This window comes from Venturia canescens, chromosome 9 (assembly GCF_019457755.1).
Source record: "Venturia canescens isolate UGA chromosome 9, ASM1945775v1, whole genome shotgun sequence".
In the NCBI taxonomy this organism is placed as follows: Eukaryota; Metazoa; Arthropoda; class Insecta; order Hymenoptera; family Ichneumonidae; genus Venturia; species Venturia canescens.
In genome coordinates this window covers 20,543,730-20,563,612 of record NC_057429.1, presented here as the reverse complement: position 1 = coordinate 20,563,612, position 19,883 = coordinate 20,543,730, and the positions used below count along the sequence as shown (strand labels likewise).

At 44.1% G+C, this 19,883-nt stretch overlaps 1 long non-coding RNA gene across 2 annotated transcripts; it reads right to left on the bottom strand.

The window, feature by feature from the left end:
• Positions 1 to 5: 5 nt before the first annotated feature.
• LOC122415652 (uncharacterized) lies at positions 6 to 19,518 on the bottom strand. 2 transcript variants are annotated; one of them, XR_006261953.1, is made up of 2 exons: positions 19,405 to 19,518; positions 6 to 654 (listed from the first exon to the last, which is right to left on the bottom strand). It is a non-coding gene; the product is annotated as an uncharacterized lncRNA (long non-coding RNA). The 2 variants fall into 2 exon arrangements; XR_006261954.1 differs by lacking the exon at positions 19,405 to 19,518 and adding an exon at positions 14,284 to 14,376.
• Positions 19,519 to 19,883: the final 365 nt, after the last annotated feature.

Sequence of the window (19,883 nt, the reverse complement as noted above, 5' to 3'; positions counted from 1 at the left end):
CCCAGTTTACGTCCATAGTAATCGTTATAGTATTTATTGTAGCAACAATTGTATATATGTAAATTGTGTACTATAATTGATTCGAACGACGAATAAAAGAGAAAACATATAATAGCGAATTAATATATGTGAGTGAGCGAGACCGAGTGCAAGACAAAGATTGATGAAATTATAAATAAAAATTGTATGAGACATAAAATAAGTTTTTTGGCACTTATTACTCCAGTCCTGAGAGGCGATTCAACGAGATCAATAACGCATTCGAATACGATGTTTATCGTGATTTTCAGGGAGGATTAATGACGTTTTTAGTCGTTGTAAAATTAACGGGATGGCGAATGAAATGAAAAAGAATTAAAAATCGTCTTTTTTTAGTATCCATTTATTATATCGAACAAAGACATTGTCCGAATATAATAAGAACGAGAGTCATGAGTTAAGAGAGAGGGAGATATCTCTTTCGAGGGCACGTCGGAAGCTCCCGTAGCTCGAGTGACACGTTTCCGGTTTCCGTTTCCGCGCGGCCATCTTGATTCACCCGCTCGGTCTCCGGCGATGTGACGAGAGCAAAAAAGGGGACGGATTCGCCCCTTCGAAAATTGGTGGATCGGTCGAAGCGCAGTGTTCGAAAGAGTCCGCGAGAAGCATCGACGACTGAAACAGATAAAAATCCGATTTTGACCGGAACAACAAAGGACAATCGTGGCGAAAAGTGCGTTGAAAAAGGACTAAACCGAAGACGCTCGCGTTGTCGGACGTTATGTTTGACGAGGTGATAACGATTGCGTTAAACTTTTGTCACCGCGTTCGCGTTCCGGAAATACGAGAGGTCCGGCTAGCGTAATAAAATCGTCTTGTTCAACAACAGAATAAAATCAAAGTGCGCGAATAAAAAAGCACGATGGAACGCAGTAAATTCGCATCGATACGCGTGTACATCCAATAAATGTAACGTTATTAAGGGAGCACGGAAGATGTGCCATAAGCACGGGATATTGGTAAAACGGGAGAAATGGCACATGGCGAGATACAAGCGAAGTAAATGGAGTGGACAGCGGGCAGCATATGCTTCGCTGCAAAACGCAGAGAAAAATGTCCCTCCCCGAGAATATTGTACCGAGAGATAGGTGATGGGACGCCCGGGGACGGGGAACAGGTCCATCGAACTGGAAGACCACCAGATAACATTGACCGGACGGAATACTCCGGCTGAACGGAGCAACGCTTTCACGTGACGCATCAAAATGATTTATATGACCAGCGATTATCTTGATTATCGATGAATTTTTTCTGAAACCTCGGCCCTTCTCATTTTTCTGTCACGCATCTTTATCGTATCATCGTCGAAATGCAACTGAGTTTCAGCCTTCAACGGTCAAACTACTTTCGGTGAAGTGTGCAAAGGATTCCGTCAAACTTTTTCATTGGTTCATCCGTCAGTCAGTGAGGAAGTTCAAGGATTTCGAGTGATTATGTGCAAAAGTTTTTCAATTGTTTTCCCCTCGCGATGTCGTCATTCTATTGCAGATTAGTCGAAAATTTCCTTGGATTTCCTTTAACGCCGTTGTAAATATCCTGATCCAATGATAATAATATCTGAGGATTGCGTCACGATCTGGCAAGTACAGTCGATGCTACTTGAAATTCATGATGAAGGAAGAAACGTACGAGTCTGTTCGAGACGATTGACCGGCGAAAAAACACAATATGTCGTTGAAAGGTTGACGGAGGAGGGTGAAGCAGGAGAGAAAAAAAGGGAAATCTTTCAGGGGTCAACTCTGGTCGTTTATGCGGACCGTTTTATCCGATGCTTACGCGTTATACGCGCCTCTGTGTGTATATACATAAACGAATGAGTAGATAGTAACGAATGGAATATATACAAGAGTTAGGAAAGCAAATTGATAGTTTGTCGAGCGGCGGGACGTCCCCTAATATTTCCGAATGTAATCGAGGGGGTGTGGAGAGTGTAGGCAACTTTCGCGGATAAAAAAGAAAACGCACGAGGCTGCCTGGCTGTCTGCGGACTCGAAAAGATGCTCAAAAATACATGTGTACATAGGGTGTCTCACAAGTCCTCGTCCAATGTAACGAGGCGAACGCGGGGACCGTCGAATCGCGGGAAGAGAAGAGCCTCGAAATATTGTTTTTTGCGATGAAGCCTTAATCGAGCATCAATTGATCGGGGGACAGGCGAATCGTGAGCAAATCGGCGTGCCCTTCGCTAACTGGGAAAAAAAGCTGAATACCAATCGATCGACCGGTCATCGACGTGTGCGAGGAAAAAAGGCTGTTTCTCCTTGTGAATCGATTGATTTTGTAATTAATCGAAGTGGGGGTGAGGAATTGGGACGCCTCGAATCTCGGAGCCAACTTTCTGGACATTCTGTACAGATTTAAGTTTCCTCGATATTACGGGGCGGGAAAAAAGGCAGAAAGTGAGTCGAGGAAAACGAAAAAAGTTGGACAATGCAGTTACTTGGTTGTCGAGGGGATTCGAAAGGGTGGCTATTCTCATACGCATGTGTGCGTCCGTGTCGTGTGCTGCTACAGGATTCTCCGAGGCAAGAATACCGCGTCCGGAGCCCGGAGGATGCCACGACGCTTCTCTTTCCCTTTCTCTCGCTCCGTCTCTTACAGGATGGCCTGTTTTATTGGCTGGTTTCCGTTCGAGAGGGCAGATATATTGCCATCTATGTGCGCCTCATATTTGTGTTAACGCGATCCATGTTTTTTCGTCTTTATGCCTTTTTTTCTACCAGATTTTGGAAACTCTTGTGCTTCGCGATGCAACTGGAACGGTATCGCGTCGAGGGATAAAAGCAATGATGCAGATTGAGATGAACACGATTGACTAATCCGTCTCGTATACAGATCGAATGGAGGATTGTCCGGATTTATTATGAGGGGGAGTTCAACTCGAACCGAACGTGCACGCACGCCGGAGGTTCAATAACCAACGGATAAAAGAGTTGTGACCGCTTCTCTAAAGTAGACAAATAGTTTTTATTTTTTTTTAGCTTTTTCATCAACTTATTCCAACGTTTTTCATCCGAAAAGACCAGATTTGCCAATCGTGTTTTCCAGTGTCTCGGATTTGGTTGTGAAAGCCTCAGAAGAGATTTTACTGTCGCGTTTTTTGGGGAGAATAACAACCGTGCTCTTTAAGGCTCTACTCAAAAACAACGCTGCTCCAAGCAGCACTACTCTCAAATTTGCTGAATCAATACAATCCAATGTGTCTCCTCTTTTGTCATTAATAAAATCTGTGTCATCCGCCTCGACACGTTAAAGAGAAGCGACGTTATTCGTGCATAAATAAAAATCTTTAGAGTGGAAATGTTATCGAGTAGATTTATAAGAGTCGAGTCATGTAGTAGCAGCGAGTCAACGATTCTGCTCTCGCAGTAAACGTATTCAACGACAGTTCTCCTCTAAATACATGTTCGAAGAGCGGAGTTGTTATCGAGTAGAGCTGCGATGAGTAGAGCTGCAACTCGATAACAACTCCGCTCCTTAATAACTGCGGATCTGCGTAGAGAACGTCTGCCCTCCTTATCGTATCTATTCCGGTGTGATATTTAATCCCAAATATCTCTACTACTCGTGATGATTTCAGAACATATATCTCATCGAGAGCAGAGACCTTGAAGATTGTGGATTATACGTGAGTAGACGCAGAGATGTTACGAATTTAGATGGTCTTTATTCTGCCGTTTTTTGATATTTATAAAAGTATGAGTATTCCGGAGATGGAAGAAAATGATTGCATGATACTGCGCTGAAGGATTCTAGGACTTTCCTCAAAAGCTGCAGTTCGTGTATTTCCTGCATTCATCTTTCCATTATCCGATGCATTTCATGTGTTATTAGTAATACAATAGTGTTTGTTTACCCGGTGACGTTTCACGAGGGGGGGGGGGGAGGGTCAGGAAGAGCCGAACCCGAGGGAGTCTATTTTCAGTGCGCCACGAAAACTCGGCGGATCGTTATGTTCGATCGATCTTTTTAAGGTAAAATCGTCGAGACTTTTTTTCACACGAGTCGTAAAAAATGGCGAAAGATAATGGCGAGAGTTAAGGAAAAAGCGAAGGAAAAAGGTAGGAAAGGTGAAAAAAAGGGTCGTGCGAAAGTTGAATTGGTGAAGGGAAGCGACCGCGAGCGAGATCCTTCGCTATTGTTCGTCTCGATACGTCGAGCGGAAGTTGGGACTTTTTCAGTGGAAAGAGACCGACGCGTGCCGAGGTTGGGCAGGAGTTTTTTTCATTCATCGGGAGAGAAGGAGTGTTGGCTCGATAAAGCCAAAGAGCCGCGTCGGCTCGAGTCACGCGACCGGAACAAGCTTCCTAATTGATATCGATTGGTGCGAGAAAATGGTCTGACCAACACCCAACACCCCTCGACGAATACATACACCACACTCCTTTACAATACATTAATTGTGCACTTCACGCCTTTAAACAAAAAAGCAGAATTCGAAAATTACTGTTTAGCAGCGCAATCAATGTTCGTCCTCAAAACCCCAATAAATCCACACGATTCTTAATAAACACGAAATTCCATCGTTGCTTTCAATCAAAAACAATTTTTTCCTACTTTATTATCAAATTATAATTTTATTCAATAAATTATTATAGTCGATTCGTAATTTCGATAAAAGTATAATTCTTCAAAAACCTTGAGAAAAGATTTTTTTCTTCAATCACGACACTGCCTTGCGTGGGGAAACGATTTTTAAATACATTCAAGACGAGATTCATAAAAATGGGGTCATGACGAGCCACTTTTTTTATGATATTCATACACACGTCGATGCACTCACACTCCGGGGGTTTTATACCCGAGGATCACACGCAGCGGGCCCTTTAAGGGCGATGATGAGTTGGCTCACTCAAAAACTACAAAACAGCTCGTTCTCCCACTTGCACTTAATTTCTCCCACGCCCCTCCGCATTTCACCTTCCAAAAAGCCTAAATAGCGACGCTCATAGAAATCTTTATTACCGGTGAGCGTGTACGAGCCCCGGGCAGATGTTTCGCCGAATAAAGTCGAGTCCGATGAAATATGAAGTTCACGACGAGTGGAAACCCCGGGAAGGGGCTCGGGGGGAATTTATGAATGCGAAAAGTAGAAGAAAAATCAATCGATCAGTTGTTTTTTTTGCCTCATTCGCAAGCGCGGTTTACTCGGTAAAATTCATGATTTACTGAGCCAAGGATTCGTGCTCACGTGGCTGATGAAATAGCCCAAATTAAGGCTGAACACCGCGGTCTGCGCGAAGGCACGAACAAAACAAACGGAAATGGGCGAAAGAAGTAAAAAAATTAAAGATAAAGAGAGAACGAGGCGGGGGGGGGGGGGGGGGTTTACGTCGAAAGTTTTTCAATTGAAGAAAAGTTTGGCTTTTTCGGCGAGAGAAGCACAGAGCGATTCATCCTACTGGTGTGTAGAATGTTGTTTGTATACGAGCTTGAAGCCGGGATTCGAAGGGAGGAGCAGTACGAGGGCGCGATAGTAGAAGCGGATCCCTCGCTCCAGTATCTTGAGGCTTCCAAATATGGGTTTTCAACGTTTATTTTTCGGTTTTCGAAAATTTTCGAAAGAAAATATTCCAGCACTGAAACCCACAAAAATATTGGTATTTTCGTTCTCGTTTAATTCTCGAGATATTTTTAGTCGTAACATCACTTTTTAACGGTAAAAAAAATGTAATATTCGCATGAAAAGGAAAATGTATAATATCGCGCATAAACAAACGCGGTGTGTGTCAACAGCGGTCCGAGCTTGCGGTGCAGGGTTAATAATAACGTTACGAGAGAAAAACCAGAGAAAGCTTATTTCATCGTGGCTGGAAGAGTGCCAAAAATCATCGACGGGATAAGAGAGGGGGCGGGGGAGGCCGCTGGAAAACGTCATAGAAGTGCATACATATATGTATTTGCGTAGACGAGGGCAAGTTTTGGCGAAGAGGCAAAAGGAAAGCAAAAAGAGGAAAAAAGGAAGGAGCAGCCATGAGCTTTTGGTAGATTAATCAAAGCTCGTGAATTTCAGCGGCGAGGCCGACCACCGACGAAGCATATTTCCCGTAAGAATTGATCGTTTCCGGTTCCGTTCTCTTTATGGTACGTTGCGGCTCAGCGATGTATTAAGATTACTTAATCAATAAAGGTTCGCCGAAAGGTTCCGCGAGAGACTCTACAGCGTTTCGCGCGTTTATCATTTCGTCCCCTTCCGGAAATATGCCCGCTTATACATATACATAGGTTCGTAGGGATACGTTCAAGTACATCGAAATTTGTCTCATCTTTATTGATCCCCAAAGTTGCGAATCTGAGCTGCGGCGAGAAATTCGAGAGTCATTGACGTACAAAGAACAAACGAAAATTGGTCAATATTATTCTGGCATTGAGTGCGGATTTCGTGAAGAATCATTTCAAGTTTCCTTGAAATACAAGAATGCCGGATGTTCGAAAAACAATACATTTTTTATTTAATTACTCAATTATTGGTGATTTACTTCGACTTGGCAGCCGATCCGAATAAATTCTGATATAGCCCAAGTTGATATTATATTTGACGTTTAAAAGTCCTTATCGCTTCGAGACCCATCGACAAGGAGGCACGACTTATGCGACTCAGAACGGCGGGAGTGCTCGAAAGGGATGTTCGGCGAAAAATCAAGAGCTCAACGCAACCTCGTCAACCAGTTTATTTTTCCTGAAACAACGAGAGGGTGACCAATTCGCCGGTTTCCTGTCAAATTATCGTGAAATCACCGACGATTGAGTGCACCGTCGTTTAATTGGATCTCTCCCTCGACACTTTCTCATACCGATACGCGTCTATAGATGGAACTCGTTGGTCGTTGGCAGAGGATAATTGAATGAAGAGCTTTCCTCTCGGTAGGTCAGAATTAATATAGAAAAATTGGATCTTCTGACCTCCTACGGTGACGAAAGTACAGAAGACGTTTTTCCTCCGCTTCTTAGTCTCTCCCTCGGAATCACGCTTACTTGGCTGCCCAAGTACAGAGAGAGAGAGAGAGAGAGCCTCGTTGAACTTGGGTTTTCGTTGTCGCCTCTGGGCGACAACGTGTCTCAGCATGGTGTCTTTCGCACCCTAAAGTCTCTTTTTCCATTTTTCTCTGTCCATCTCGATGCTTTGCCTCCGCTGCTCTCCCTTTATCTCATGCCCACCCTTCGCGTTAAACGTTTCCGTTCGAATCGAGGCTAAATCTCGTTGCTCGGCAGGAGCATCTTTGCCTCCGAGTTGTACACCACTCCCCGGCATCCATATTTATACAACTGGATCCAAGGGCATCGGATTAAAGAATTAAATCAAAGGATTAACGATGTTTTGAAGGACCGGTTAAACTCGGAGCTTCGTAGGAGGCTTTGGCTCACTCGAGCATGCGGCAAAAGCCGCGAGTCGAAGCAACAAAATGAGTTTTTCATCGCGGCGTTATCAAACACTTTTGCATTTCACTTGGACTATGGTCTATCGTTGATTTTTAGATTTTCATTGAGAGGAAAATCATTGGTCGTTGGAACTCGCTACGCGTCGAACGATAAATAAGGAATATTCGCCACCAAAAGCAAACTGGATAATTATTTAGTATCGCGGCGCCAGTTATAACCGACTTGTTAATTTTTTTGACTTCTTTATGGCCTGAAAACAACTGCACTATAAAACTGTATTAAAAAGCAAACTCGTTTGCGCAACCGCATGAGGCAAACGTCGAAGATGACACCGGAAAAAGTGTTTCGATGGAGATAAGCGCGAGAATTTTTGCGGCGAGTTTGTAAGAGGGTGTTACAAAAAGAGAGAGAGAGAGAGAAAAGTGAGTCTCACGACCCGGGAGGTGGCCTCGAAGAGGGGGTGAAGCGGCGGCGGGTTCCCCGTCGGGGTATTCCTAGGGCTCGTCCAACGTCCAGACAATGAGCCAAAGGGACACGCGCCGGTTCGACCATTAAGCTCGTAGCTGTTCGTACAGCGGGCGCGTGGGTCACATTAGCGTAGGAAAACGAGCGACTGCCCGTTCAATCGGAGAGTCAGTCAGGGTGAGGAGAAGAAGTAAATTTTCTATTTATCGATGCATCGAAATATTTGGAAATCTCAAAGCCGTGCGAGGGCTGAATGGGTCCGGAGGGACAAGCGGCGGAGGAAACGAATGCGTTTGGGAGCAGAGGAGTTATTAAAACGGTAAACTGCGTCGTAAAGTGGGCAAAGGAGAATCCTCGTAATTTCAAAAGAACGATGAGATCGTCGCCGAAGAGAGCAGAAAGAGGAAAAACGGTGATGAGCGAGAGCTCCGTCTCTTTTCAATCAACTCAGCATTCCTGATGAACGCTCTTAACGACCGTGAACCGGTGAAGTTTCTTACTTTGCCCCAAGAGAGTTTGAGCATCCCCCGAAGCTCCTATATAAGTGTCGAGGCGACGAACCGTTGTGTCCACAAAGTGCTCGCACTATCGGTCCGCTCCTCGGCTCGCCGCACCGTTATATTACCCTCGATCCACCGCGCTCGCACAACGATGGACAAACAAGTCCGACACCCATTACCTTTTTCATACGTATACACAAACATATAACACATCGAGCTAATAATTGTCTCGAAGGGATGCGTAAGTGAGCATAGCCAAAGTCACATTTTTGACGCAGCTTTGGCGTGAGAGGACACGTGTTGGCCAGTGGGTACGGGGGCACGGACACCGGAACTTCGATCTTATCGAACGAAGCAACCCGGCCCGATCGAGCATAATGTTACCCGAAAAAAATACAATTTTATATGAAACAAGATTGAAAAACGAAGCGTTAAAGTAGTTCCGGGGCTCTTACGGGCCAAAATTTTCAATTATTTCACTTACAATTTTGAGTTTTTATCACGGTATCCTATTGGAGAACTCACAAGTATATTAATTGTGAAAAAATTGTACGGTGTTGGAGCTTCGAAAAAGATTATATCGCGAAGAAAATTTATCACAGATTCCGTTTCTTTAAAAAAAAAAACATTACATTACGAGGCTTTTAAGAACGAGAACATGAAAAAAATTTGGTTTTTGACGCGTCGAAAACGGATGTCAGTCATTACGTTGGATCACTGTTAACAGCTGATATTAAATTCGGACAAATCGCGGGAATTTCATCAAATTCTTTTTTCCTTTTTCATCATCAAAATCCTTTTTCTCGGTGGCATTACACCGATATGAACTTTCTTTTGCGCAATAAAAATCTTCCCTCGGCTATGTGTATTCAAAGTGTCTCGATCATTAACTAATCAAGTTGAAGTATAAATTTGATCTTTTATGATATTTTTGAAGCATTTTATTACATTCCTATGTTAAAAATGTAAACGTTTATTTTTATTAATAATTTAGACTCGAAATGAATCAACACAAAGTAATTGCAAACTTGACTAGTGATAGAACGGCCGAACTACTTTAAGGAAGCTCGAGGAGAAAAGTATTCGTAAATCGGTGGAACGTGTGAAAATGAAAAAACTAAGTAACTCTGAAAATAATAGTCGAGGGGCTGTGCGAGGGGATGCATTTTTCACTTTGCTTTAACAGCACACATGCATAGAGGTATACGAATGAATGTGTATATTTTTATAAAGGTACGATCCGGGTCGTCTATTGGTACAGAAGCGTCTTGTAAAGTTTACTTACAAGGATAGAGAAACGCTTGGAAGATAATCCTCGGATTTTCGGGGGTCGTGATGGCTGCTCGAAAAGAGATGAGAAAGGAGAAGCTGAGCGAGAGAGGATAACACGGGGCTGTGGCAAAAGGTGAAACGATTGAGAAAGGGCGTCAGTCCGTGCATTGATTTTTCGCTCAATTTCTCTCGAAATGCTCCTCTGTACACAGACACGATGTATATGTATCTACATAGGATAAATATATATTTGAAAAAGGAGGCGAAATACCGTGTTAAATTCATCTCTCAAAGCTCCGTGAATAATACAAAGATTCTCAAATTTTTCGTCCCTTTTGCTTTTTGGTAGCAGAGTAAACAGTGTTAAACATCGCGCTTCCGGTTAGCTTGCTCCGAAGCACTAAGAAGGATATTTTCATTGACGAGTCTGCCGGTCCTTCAATACGGATATATAATAATAAGAGAGGAGACAAACGCGATCGTCTCCCGCGTGCTCTTTCCAAAACTTCTCTCCACTTTGCTTTTTATATGCTCTCTATAAGCCAGTTAAAGGTGCTCAGAGAAACGTCCTCTTTACTCGACGTGTTATTTTAACCGCGGTATTGACATTTTCTGTTTGAAAACCTTCGAAAAGCTTGCTGACCAAGCACATTCCGTGTGGTCGATTATATATTATACGAATCCGAAGCATTGATCTCCGGGGATTCTCTTCGCGCGACAGCCCGTCACACAGAAAAGAATCCATTAAACCGTAGATTTCTTTCGCCTCGTTAGCAATTCCAATTACTCGGGACGCACTGTACAAAATAGTTTGAATCGTCGTTTCCCAATCCGGACTTCTCAAGTCGAAATTTCCACGGTCGCGGCGTCTCGTCTCCTGCGATATTCATAATCATCGTACTCCAGTTTTACTTCGGGATACGTTCGTAATTTTCATTTTTTTTCCTGGTCATTCGCTTGACAATGGCGGGAGACGAGCGCAGCGAAGAGAAGAGGCTCGATGGAGAGAAGAAAAGTGAGACTTTTTTCTGCGCGTCCAAGGGATGACGAGAGTGTCTAGAGGGGATGAAACGAGGGGCGTATAACGAGAGTAACCTCGTCCGCGTGCGCGCACACCTGGGCATAAAGGCGTGGCTTTTGCCGCGTTTTCCAGTCGAGGGGAGGTTTTTGCGCGGAAGCAGGACAACGCGGTGCGAAGCTAACACCAAAAGGTAGTATCCGCACGTACATACACGTGTCTCGGGTTAAGCACACGGGGACGTATATAAAGCACTTATATACGAAATCCCAAGTACGTCGTCGGTCGATACTCAAGTTCCCACCTAGTTCTTCTCCCGAGGCCCAAAAAACCGGGGCACCGCGTCCGCGAGCAGGAAAAACAAAAAAGGCAGCTGGATCCTCGCTTTTCCAAGGTAAAAACCTCGTTCGATGTCTCCGTGTCGTGAGCGTTCTTTATTTCACGAAACGCCGAGAGAAAACGCCTCATTTTTCATATCCCGATGCTCGCACGCGGGGAACGAGCCGTCGGCTGGCGAGGCGAGGGGGAGCGCAGCTCTTTTATTTTAACGCTCCGCTCGCGGCGATTGATATGTTATTGTTGGACGATCATGGACTGGCAGACATCCAAATATTCGGCTCTGTCTTCGACACTGTCTCCCGTCGCGTACCACCTTCGAATATCTCGAAGGGATATCCCGTGCGATAAACAAAGAGGGATGAAAACGCCCGTCGTGGCTCAGGGACCAGCCGCATCGTCAATCATCGCGCTTTTCAACACTCGATTTCAAACAAACTAAAAATTCTAATTAAATGTATTTGTCGCAAGCATCGCCGCCGCAGTCGGACGTTGCGAAATCATGCTCGGGTTTATATTCGCGAACCGTTCGAGGATGCCGATTGCGCGATTCAATTTTTTGCAAAGAATCAACGAGTACTTTGAGGACAAATATTGAGCGTGACTCGTCGTCTTCGCGAAATGTTTACTTCGTAGATTCTGGGGATGAGGGAACGAGCAAAAAATAGCGAACGGTTGCAAAGAATTTCGTCGCGTAACGACGATGCAAAAATTATTTTCATCGCGATTCGGCGACACCGCTTCTGCACCGTTGGAGAACGAACGCGTCGACCTTGAAATACTGCTCGGAGCAGAGGGTTCGAAGCAAGTGGAAAAGGTCGGTAGCGAGACGTGATACGAGAAGATAATCCGAGAGAGACGAGAGACTGAAAATTAGTATTTGCAATTCGACCCAGTTCTCTCGCTCTCGATCGTATTGCTGCTTCGAACTATTTTTAGCGCTAGTTTCGTACATGGGAATTAAAAGAAAGAGGGATGGGTGGAGCGCGAGGATCGAGGGGGGAGGCAGAGCCGATTTCTCGTGCGAGAGAGAGAGAGAGAGAGATGAGTGAAAAAAGCGGAAAAATAAAAAAGTTTGAACGATCGAGAATAGCGCGATTCGACCTCGCGACGGAGCGCAAAAGTTGCTGCAGGGCGGAGGTGTCTCGAAGGGCGATCACAGCGCAGTCGATAGAACTGAGAATACGAGAAAACATCAATAAATCATTGGGGATTCACCGGCAACAAATCGCGTCTATTTTTTCATCTTCCATCTTTCGAATTCGTTTCAACAGATTTTTCATATTTATAGACGCGATAAAAAATGATGATCGAGTGCCGCGACACTGAACGCGTACAGCAGCATCGTGCCCGCGTGCTTAAGTGCTGACTCGTGTTACCGGAAGCCGATTCTAATAGGATCCTCCTATGGCCCTTTTCGATGACGTCAGACACTGTCCACATATTTGCGAATTGTACCTTTTTTCTATTACAACCGACTTTTAAAGCACCAGTTTTAGGCTGGCCATCTTTCTCTCACTTCCCTGCACAAAATAACGAAGCGTTACGATTTTAATTGCTCTTAAGGAAGTCCACGCGAATCTAATGAAAAATGAAAATTCCAACTTTGAGAGTTGGAAATATACTAGAAACACCGTGCATCTATTCCTGGAATTATGATAGGATCTACCGTCTAGTTGTCGAGAAAACAAATAACGAAAATCACATTTTTTACGACCCTGAAGCTTGTAACATTGGAGTCCAACGAAATGAACGAAAAAAAAAAAAACATTTTTATCAATGTTTTATTTCGCGAAGTATCGGTGCAAGTTGAAAAACTACGAATTGCAAATTCGACAGGAAACAAAATTGGAGAATTACTGGAATTATTGGATGGTTTTTTTTAGATCACTCAGTTGGACTCCAACGTTGCAAACTTCAGCGTAATCATTTTTTAAGGGTTATACATAGACTCTTATGATGGCAGGCACATGCACTTGCTGTGCGACGATTTAGATTCAATGAAATAAGACTCTCCCAAAGAGCCAAAAACAAGAATAAGAAAATAGAATGTTTTTAAATGTTATAATGATGCCTTGAGAAAGCCTCGTTACCGGTGAAAATCACTTGGGAATGAAAGAAAAGAACACTTATTTGAAGTTAACGAGTAATAAGGACATAAACGGTGGAAGGATTGACAACGCCATGAGCCAGCTGGTGTAAAATATAGATATACATACGCATATAAATAGAAAATGGCTGTTTGTCACTCGCTTGCTTGACGATTTAACTACGAAAGTATTTTAAGCGCTATCATAATATTAAAAATTGATCAATCTCAGCGAATAAGTTACACATTATTTTAATACTTACTAGAATAAATTGTAATAGTTTGTTTGATCATCAAAAGAGCAAAAAAGTTCAGTAGCTTTTTTCAATCACAAGTAACGTATATGTGATCCTTCCTTAATTATTTTTCATCGATGAGCATGGAAGATTTTGCTAATTTTTATATCAATTTCATCGCTTTTGAAAGAACCTAAGGATCAATTATAAATAATAATTCTCTTGAAAGGTCACAAAATTAATGAAATCAATTTCGAATGTATTTTTGGAATGTTCACGAAGCAGCGAGTCCTCTCCAAAGTTTTATGCTTCGAGAAAAAAGGTGCATGTAAACTCGGACTGCAAGCTCAACCAAAAGACGGAGATAAAAAAAAAGAATGACTCGATCGGATGTGAATACAGAGACATGCGCGATAGCGATATTAGAGTAACGTTAATTTTATCTCCAACGGCGAACTCGACCTGAATCATCGCCCGTATTACACTCTACGTATTTTCTGTACGGATCTATACGTGCGAGCATTATAAATATAAACATCGACATTGAATGTGCGGCGTCTCCCTTTACGAATATTTAGAATTCCTATTAGCAAAATCACATGTGACGCTTGTGTATGCGCTCCTCGTTGCTCATCCACGCAATCGGAAGAGTTACGTGCACTCGTGATGAGTCAACTGATTTTTAAGCATCGCGCACCATCCATTTTCGATACTTGGAATTCAAATTCAAAAGCGCTATCGTAAAAAATCATAAATTGCCACATAAGCGAGTCATTAGCCAAAAACAACAATACTTCGAGAGATCGAAGCTCCATCTCCGTTGAGAAAAAAAATAATAAACATTTGGGGGAGAGTAGAATGGGGCACGAGCAATATGGAAGTCGTTGTACGTGAATAAAAACTACAATAATATGTGTATATAGAGTTGAATGAGAAGACCACAATTACCTTGTAGTCTGGCTCGGAACAGAAAATCTTTCATCCCGGCTCTCGGTTCGGCTCTATTTGGCTGGGGTGCAAAGTTTCACGCCTACGGTATACATTCGTAACGAAAAGTTGAAATTTCTACATCGGTGTAAATGCACGCATATATGTATACACGGAGAGATATATATTTGGCGTTGTATAGGAAGAGGGAGAGAAAACTCGACGATTGACCGGATGTTTCTCCCATTGTGTAACGTGGCCCGGCGTTCGACATTGTGAAACGTTTAGCTCGGCTGGATGAAGGCTGATGCGCGATGTCAGGGTGTCCCGCGAGCCTCCAATTGTATTTTCCCCCTGAGAAACCGAGCCAAATGGGCTTTAAAACTGGAAAATTGATCTATTGTCCCATCTTGAACGATTTTCCTGCTGTAACTGCGTCTATATACTCGCCCAGCATCGCCCGCCCTTTTATACACCTTTGGACCAAATATAGGTGCGCATCTCATTCGACAAAATGCCCACAATGGCTCCTGCTACCGCGTTTACCCTCATTGACATGGAATGCACGCACGCACCAGGCATTTCCGATTCTACACCGTACATTCGAGTCTTTAATTCATCTCCCATATTTACCGCGCACAAAAACTCGCCAACTAGCCTCAATAAATTCTTTTATTCGTATCTTTGGCTCCATTTCACGATCACCGCTACGCCGCTCAGGTACCACCTTCCAAAGTAGCCTCTAATATCCCAATACCATACAACACCGTACCAATTTTTCTTACCGCAAATATTTTCTACCGAATTTCACAAACGTCCGACGAGATCTCATCTCACGGGCAGGCGGCAGCTTCTTACACAACGTTTTCAAATGAGCTCTCGCGGGGACTAGAACCGAAAGTTTGTCGAGGCAGATAACTAACGGGATGTTCCTTGACAGCGATCTCGAGAACTGGCACGTCGTGGAATGGTGAAAAAAACATTTTTCATGGCAATTCTTGCGGAGACTGAAATTATCGAATTTTTTTGTACTATTCGTCTCGTTACAGAATCATTGTCTTCTCCGTTGGGTCAATGAGCGACGGATTTACCGTGATTCGGTATGGAGCTTTTATGCAGGCCGAATTCAAGTGCAAAATACTTCAATTGAAGGAACGAGTAGAATTTAGGGGTGCGAGAATATATGAATCAAGTTGAGTTTCTTTTGTGGTAAAATTGTTGAATCCGTGCACGATTCCCCGGCGCTTTTTCAGGATCGAGTGTCATCCTGGACTCGTGCCCCAACAAAAGTTTGGTCACAGCGGCAAGAAGCGAAGGAAAAAAACGTTCTGACGTGCATATATAAAAATGGGAGTGAGAAATGAGAGAAAAAGCAGAGATACGCATTATACATGATGTACAAAAGGAGGAGGAGGAACAGAGCGATAAATCAGAGCTCTATCGCCAGGTCGGAGCACCTGGTCACGACAATAACGATATTACAGTAGCTCGGTCTTGGTTCTCGCGCGCGCTGACTTTTTCCTCTCTCCGCGTCCGGATGAACCGAATCGTTATTTTCCTCCAAATACGCTTTGACGGGTGCGAAAGTCAGCGGTCGTCGCATTCTCTCTCAAAGTCGTTTAAAAGCATTTAGAAACGTGGAGTGACCGGGTCGACATTTGTCCACGGGACGGCGGGAGGCCCGCGCGAAAGAAGGGTATGAAAGGCTTCGAGAAAAACTTTTCGAAGAATCCACACATTTCGTCTCCAGCTTGTTGTGAAAGTATGAAAAAAGTATTAATTCTCCGTAGAAAAATCAATGGAGCGTCATCGAGGTGGGGAAGGAAAAAAAATGAAGCTCGACACCGGCGCTGCTCATAATGCGCCCGGAAGAAATAACGAACGAATAGAAATAGTAGTGCGGCGAGAAAAGGAGAGGAAACAAAAGGTGCCGAGTTAAATCTCGGTATAACAAGGAAGAAAAGCTCCGGGCTCTTCCGAGCCCGGGGCCATAAAGCCGGTAACGTCATCGCTAATTGATATAAACGCACGCGGCCCATATACTAATATACTTGTCATAGGTTGCCTCCGTGGCTTTATCGCGTATATACATAGGGAAAAGAGGCTCGTGTGGATCGACGAAAAGCCAAAACTCGAGGCAATCCGCCCTAAGCGTATCGTCTATATCAGCACAACGGGCCCGTGGGGGTGTGAACGAGCCTTTTGGTTAAGCGTCACGACGACTCGCGTAATCCTCCCTCATGCAGCAGCGACGAGCGTACCCAGCGGTAGCCGAGACCCCGATGAGCAGGACCGCTCCACGCATCTATATATAAATATGTTTCCAAGGGAGCTTAAGTGACTCGTACTCGAGCTCCCATGAATTATATTTCACTTTGATATGAAAAAAAAAAAAAAAAAAAAAAAAAACACGATACAAATTCATTATTCGCAATAGGAAAATTGTTCCGTTTGAAATAAGTGAATACGTGGTTGCATAAAATTTCAATATTGGCGACGTTGGAAGAAGAAAAGAAAATTGAATGAGATTTCTTTCAAGGCAGTTCATGCGCACGAAACGATTTTCATAAGAGAGTCTTGAAATTTACACAGAGTTTCAATCGCTTTCCATATAACTCTGAGCGAACGCTTATTTTACGAAGCTCATGAAAAATTACACGATAACAATCAAGTATGTGACGAAGGTCTGGGAAAAAATTCGAGACGATTGTCTCGCTAGGAATAAAGATTGATTGCGTTAAAGATTTAACGAAATTGGTAAAATGAGCACTCGCAACCTCACGTTTGCTTATTTCGGCTTATTTCGTTTCTCCTTGGCTTGAGCCACATGATAAACATGGAGTTAGAACCCAAAATAACGTCTCGACTTTGACGTCACCAAGAATATCGATAATTTTCATTAATTTATAAATCTTCATATTGAAATTCTTCATGAATGAATGTTCAAATATGAGACTTCGGTTTTTTCTACTTTGACATGGACGCCACACGTGAGAAGGGAAAAGGAAGAGGGAAAGTGACGGAGTCTAAAAGAATAGAGAATAAAAAAACACGAGCTCGCTCATCGCAAAGTTGTTTATTCGCAGGAGGTAAGACAAGCTGCATTGTCCGAAGGGTGTTGTTGCGGGAGCTGCGTGCATGCACGCGGCCCTCGAGGCCCTTTTTTCTCAATCGTTCGTGCCGCGTCTCTCCCCTCCGCGGCGAAGGGTGGTTCCGAATAAACTCGTTAAATCAGCGTGTGCGCCGTTGATGCCAGGGGCAAAAGTCGATATAAACCTTCACCACCTAATAAAGATCGATGCGGCTGCTTCGAGGCTGCGCCTTGGTAAATCGTTCGCCAGCTCCTTTGGCCTGTTCCCCGCGCGCCCTCGTCTCACGGCGGGACTTTCACTCTCGCTTTCGCTTCATAACTCCGGGTGAGCGGACTCACCCCCTCGCTCAAACTCTCACTTAATTGAAGATAAAGCCTCGTTCGACATTAAGTGAGCCATCCGCACCGAGCGATCCTTCGCACACGTGCTCAAATTTATGGTAAACGATACCCTGCTAAATGTACATTCACCCCGCACCTCGTAGACGCACGAGGCCCTTTCTCAGCCACGATACACGCCTCTACAACTTTCGAAATGAAAAACCGAATTGAACGTGTGAGAAATTTGAAACTCTCCGAGGAAAGTCTTTGACAACGTCGAGAAATCATCAGCCCGGTGTGTTTGAAACGAGTTGCCAAATTCCCTGATCCAAACTTTAATAATGTCTCAAACGTAGAAAGAACCCTTCAAGTATTTACCCCTTTAAAGTCCTGCTCGAATAACACTCCGAGGGAAGAGAGATGAAGCGAGGAGAAGGAGGAGGTGGGGAGAAAAAAAAGGAGCTAATCCAGGTGTTTGAAGACACGGGGTGAGCGTGGCGTACCGAGACAAAGGTCGGGTGGATCGAGGCCAGCAGGCGTGAGGAGTTTAAGGCTCGTGTAAGATGGTGCTGGTGCGCGAGGAGCGCGCTGCTAATAAGGTGCGTATCAGTAACCAAGGCAACGAGGCTCCGCTCTTTCCTCAAAAGAGTATCAAGAAAAATGGTCGAGAAGGTGGAAACCCCACGCCCCCGCGTCTTCCGGGCCAGAAGAGGCCACCAACGAGACGAGAAGATGGTGAAGAGGGTGCAAAGAAGGTCGGAGGTCTTATCGCTTTTCCCCTCCGGCCGAGAATCGCTCACTCCTTAAGTAGCTTCGCCGCGACAAAAGGGCAGGCGCGGATCGGACTCGCAACTTTTCACGCAAATACGTTCTTACGCTCGTGAAGAAGACCCATGTCCAAAGTCGCCGGGAGCCTGGTTGCTTGTTTAAACACCGGAATACGCCCTTTTCATTTCCAACGCTAGTTTTATGCACGCACGGGGCTTGAATACCCCGCTCGGACAGAACGGAGCTCCTAGAAAACTCATAAGTTTCAATTTAGCGAGCATTACGAAAAGGATCAACGTTCCCCCTCCTCGAACGAGCTTTCTCGAGTAACGACGACCTGCCCCGTATCGATCTGCTTAGACGCGACTCGTTATTCACAACTTTTCATTCAATTTCGAAAACACACACAAACTCCGTTCCCTCTGTTTTCGGCTTTTTCGTGCCCTCCCCCTCTTTTTCACAGTCTCCGCGCAGAAGAGCCCTAGCTCGCGATACGACGGAACGACTGCTTTTCCAAAATTATCCTCGACCTCGCGAGTAGGAGAGAGCGCGCGCCGGATGTTCCGAGCTGCCCTTCCCATTCCAAAATTCCTTATTTCAATGTTTCACCGAAATTTTAGCTCGACGGCCGCGTTATTGCATACCGCTTTCAAGTGGGTCAAGTCTTCGAAAAATTGTCTGGCGCAAGCTCCTCCTCCTCTTCGTAGCCCGCCACCCGCGCACACGAGAATTACTCAATGACGAGCAAGGATTCTCGGACCCCTGAACCGCGGATAAACAATCCGCTCAATCGTAACACGACGAATTGACTTTGGCCTACGAGCCGTCGGGGGCTAAACAAATTTCTGTTTCCAATTACATGCCGCGTTGACAACAATTTTCTTTAAAAATCTGGAATATTTTTTATCAAAATTTACATCATCAATCGAATATTCAATATTCTAAATGATTTGAGAGCTTACGTTTACAAGAATTCTTGTATCTCGATCCGGTAATCCCCTCGAGTTTTCAATGTCAACCGCGCCGGGAAGCGTAAAAAAAGAACGTTCGAGCCCGAAAAATAGCGTGCACTTACCGACCCTTTATTTTGATTTATTTACTATACGCGCAAGAACCGAGTGTGCGTCTCGGTATGTACGAGCGAGCGCGAGAAAAAAAAAACGGAGTTTGACCGTGGCCGATTTGAAAATAAATATACCACCGGGAGAAACTAAATGTGTGAGCGTGCGTGTAAGCAGAGTGACTCGAATACAGAAATAAAAATAGCATCTGCATTGAGCACGCCAAGACGGTCAGGCGAGAGGAGTCCCCACGTTTTTGTTTATAACCGAGCGATATACCAATCCCTTCGATTATATTTTCATCCATTGATCCATCTCAACAATCCGTATTCCACCACTTTGAAAATAAATGAGTTTGTCAAACGCAAAAGTGGTTGTAC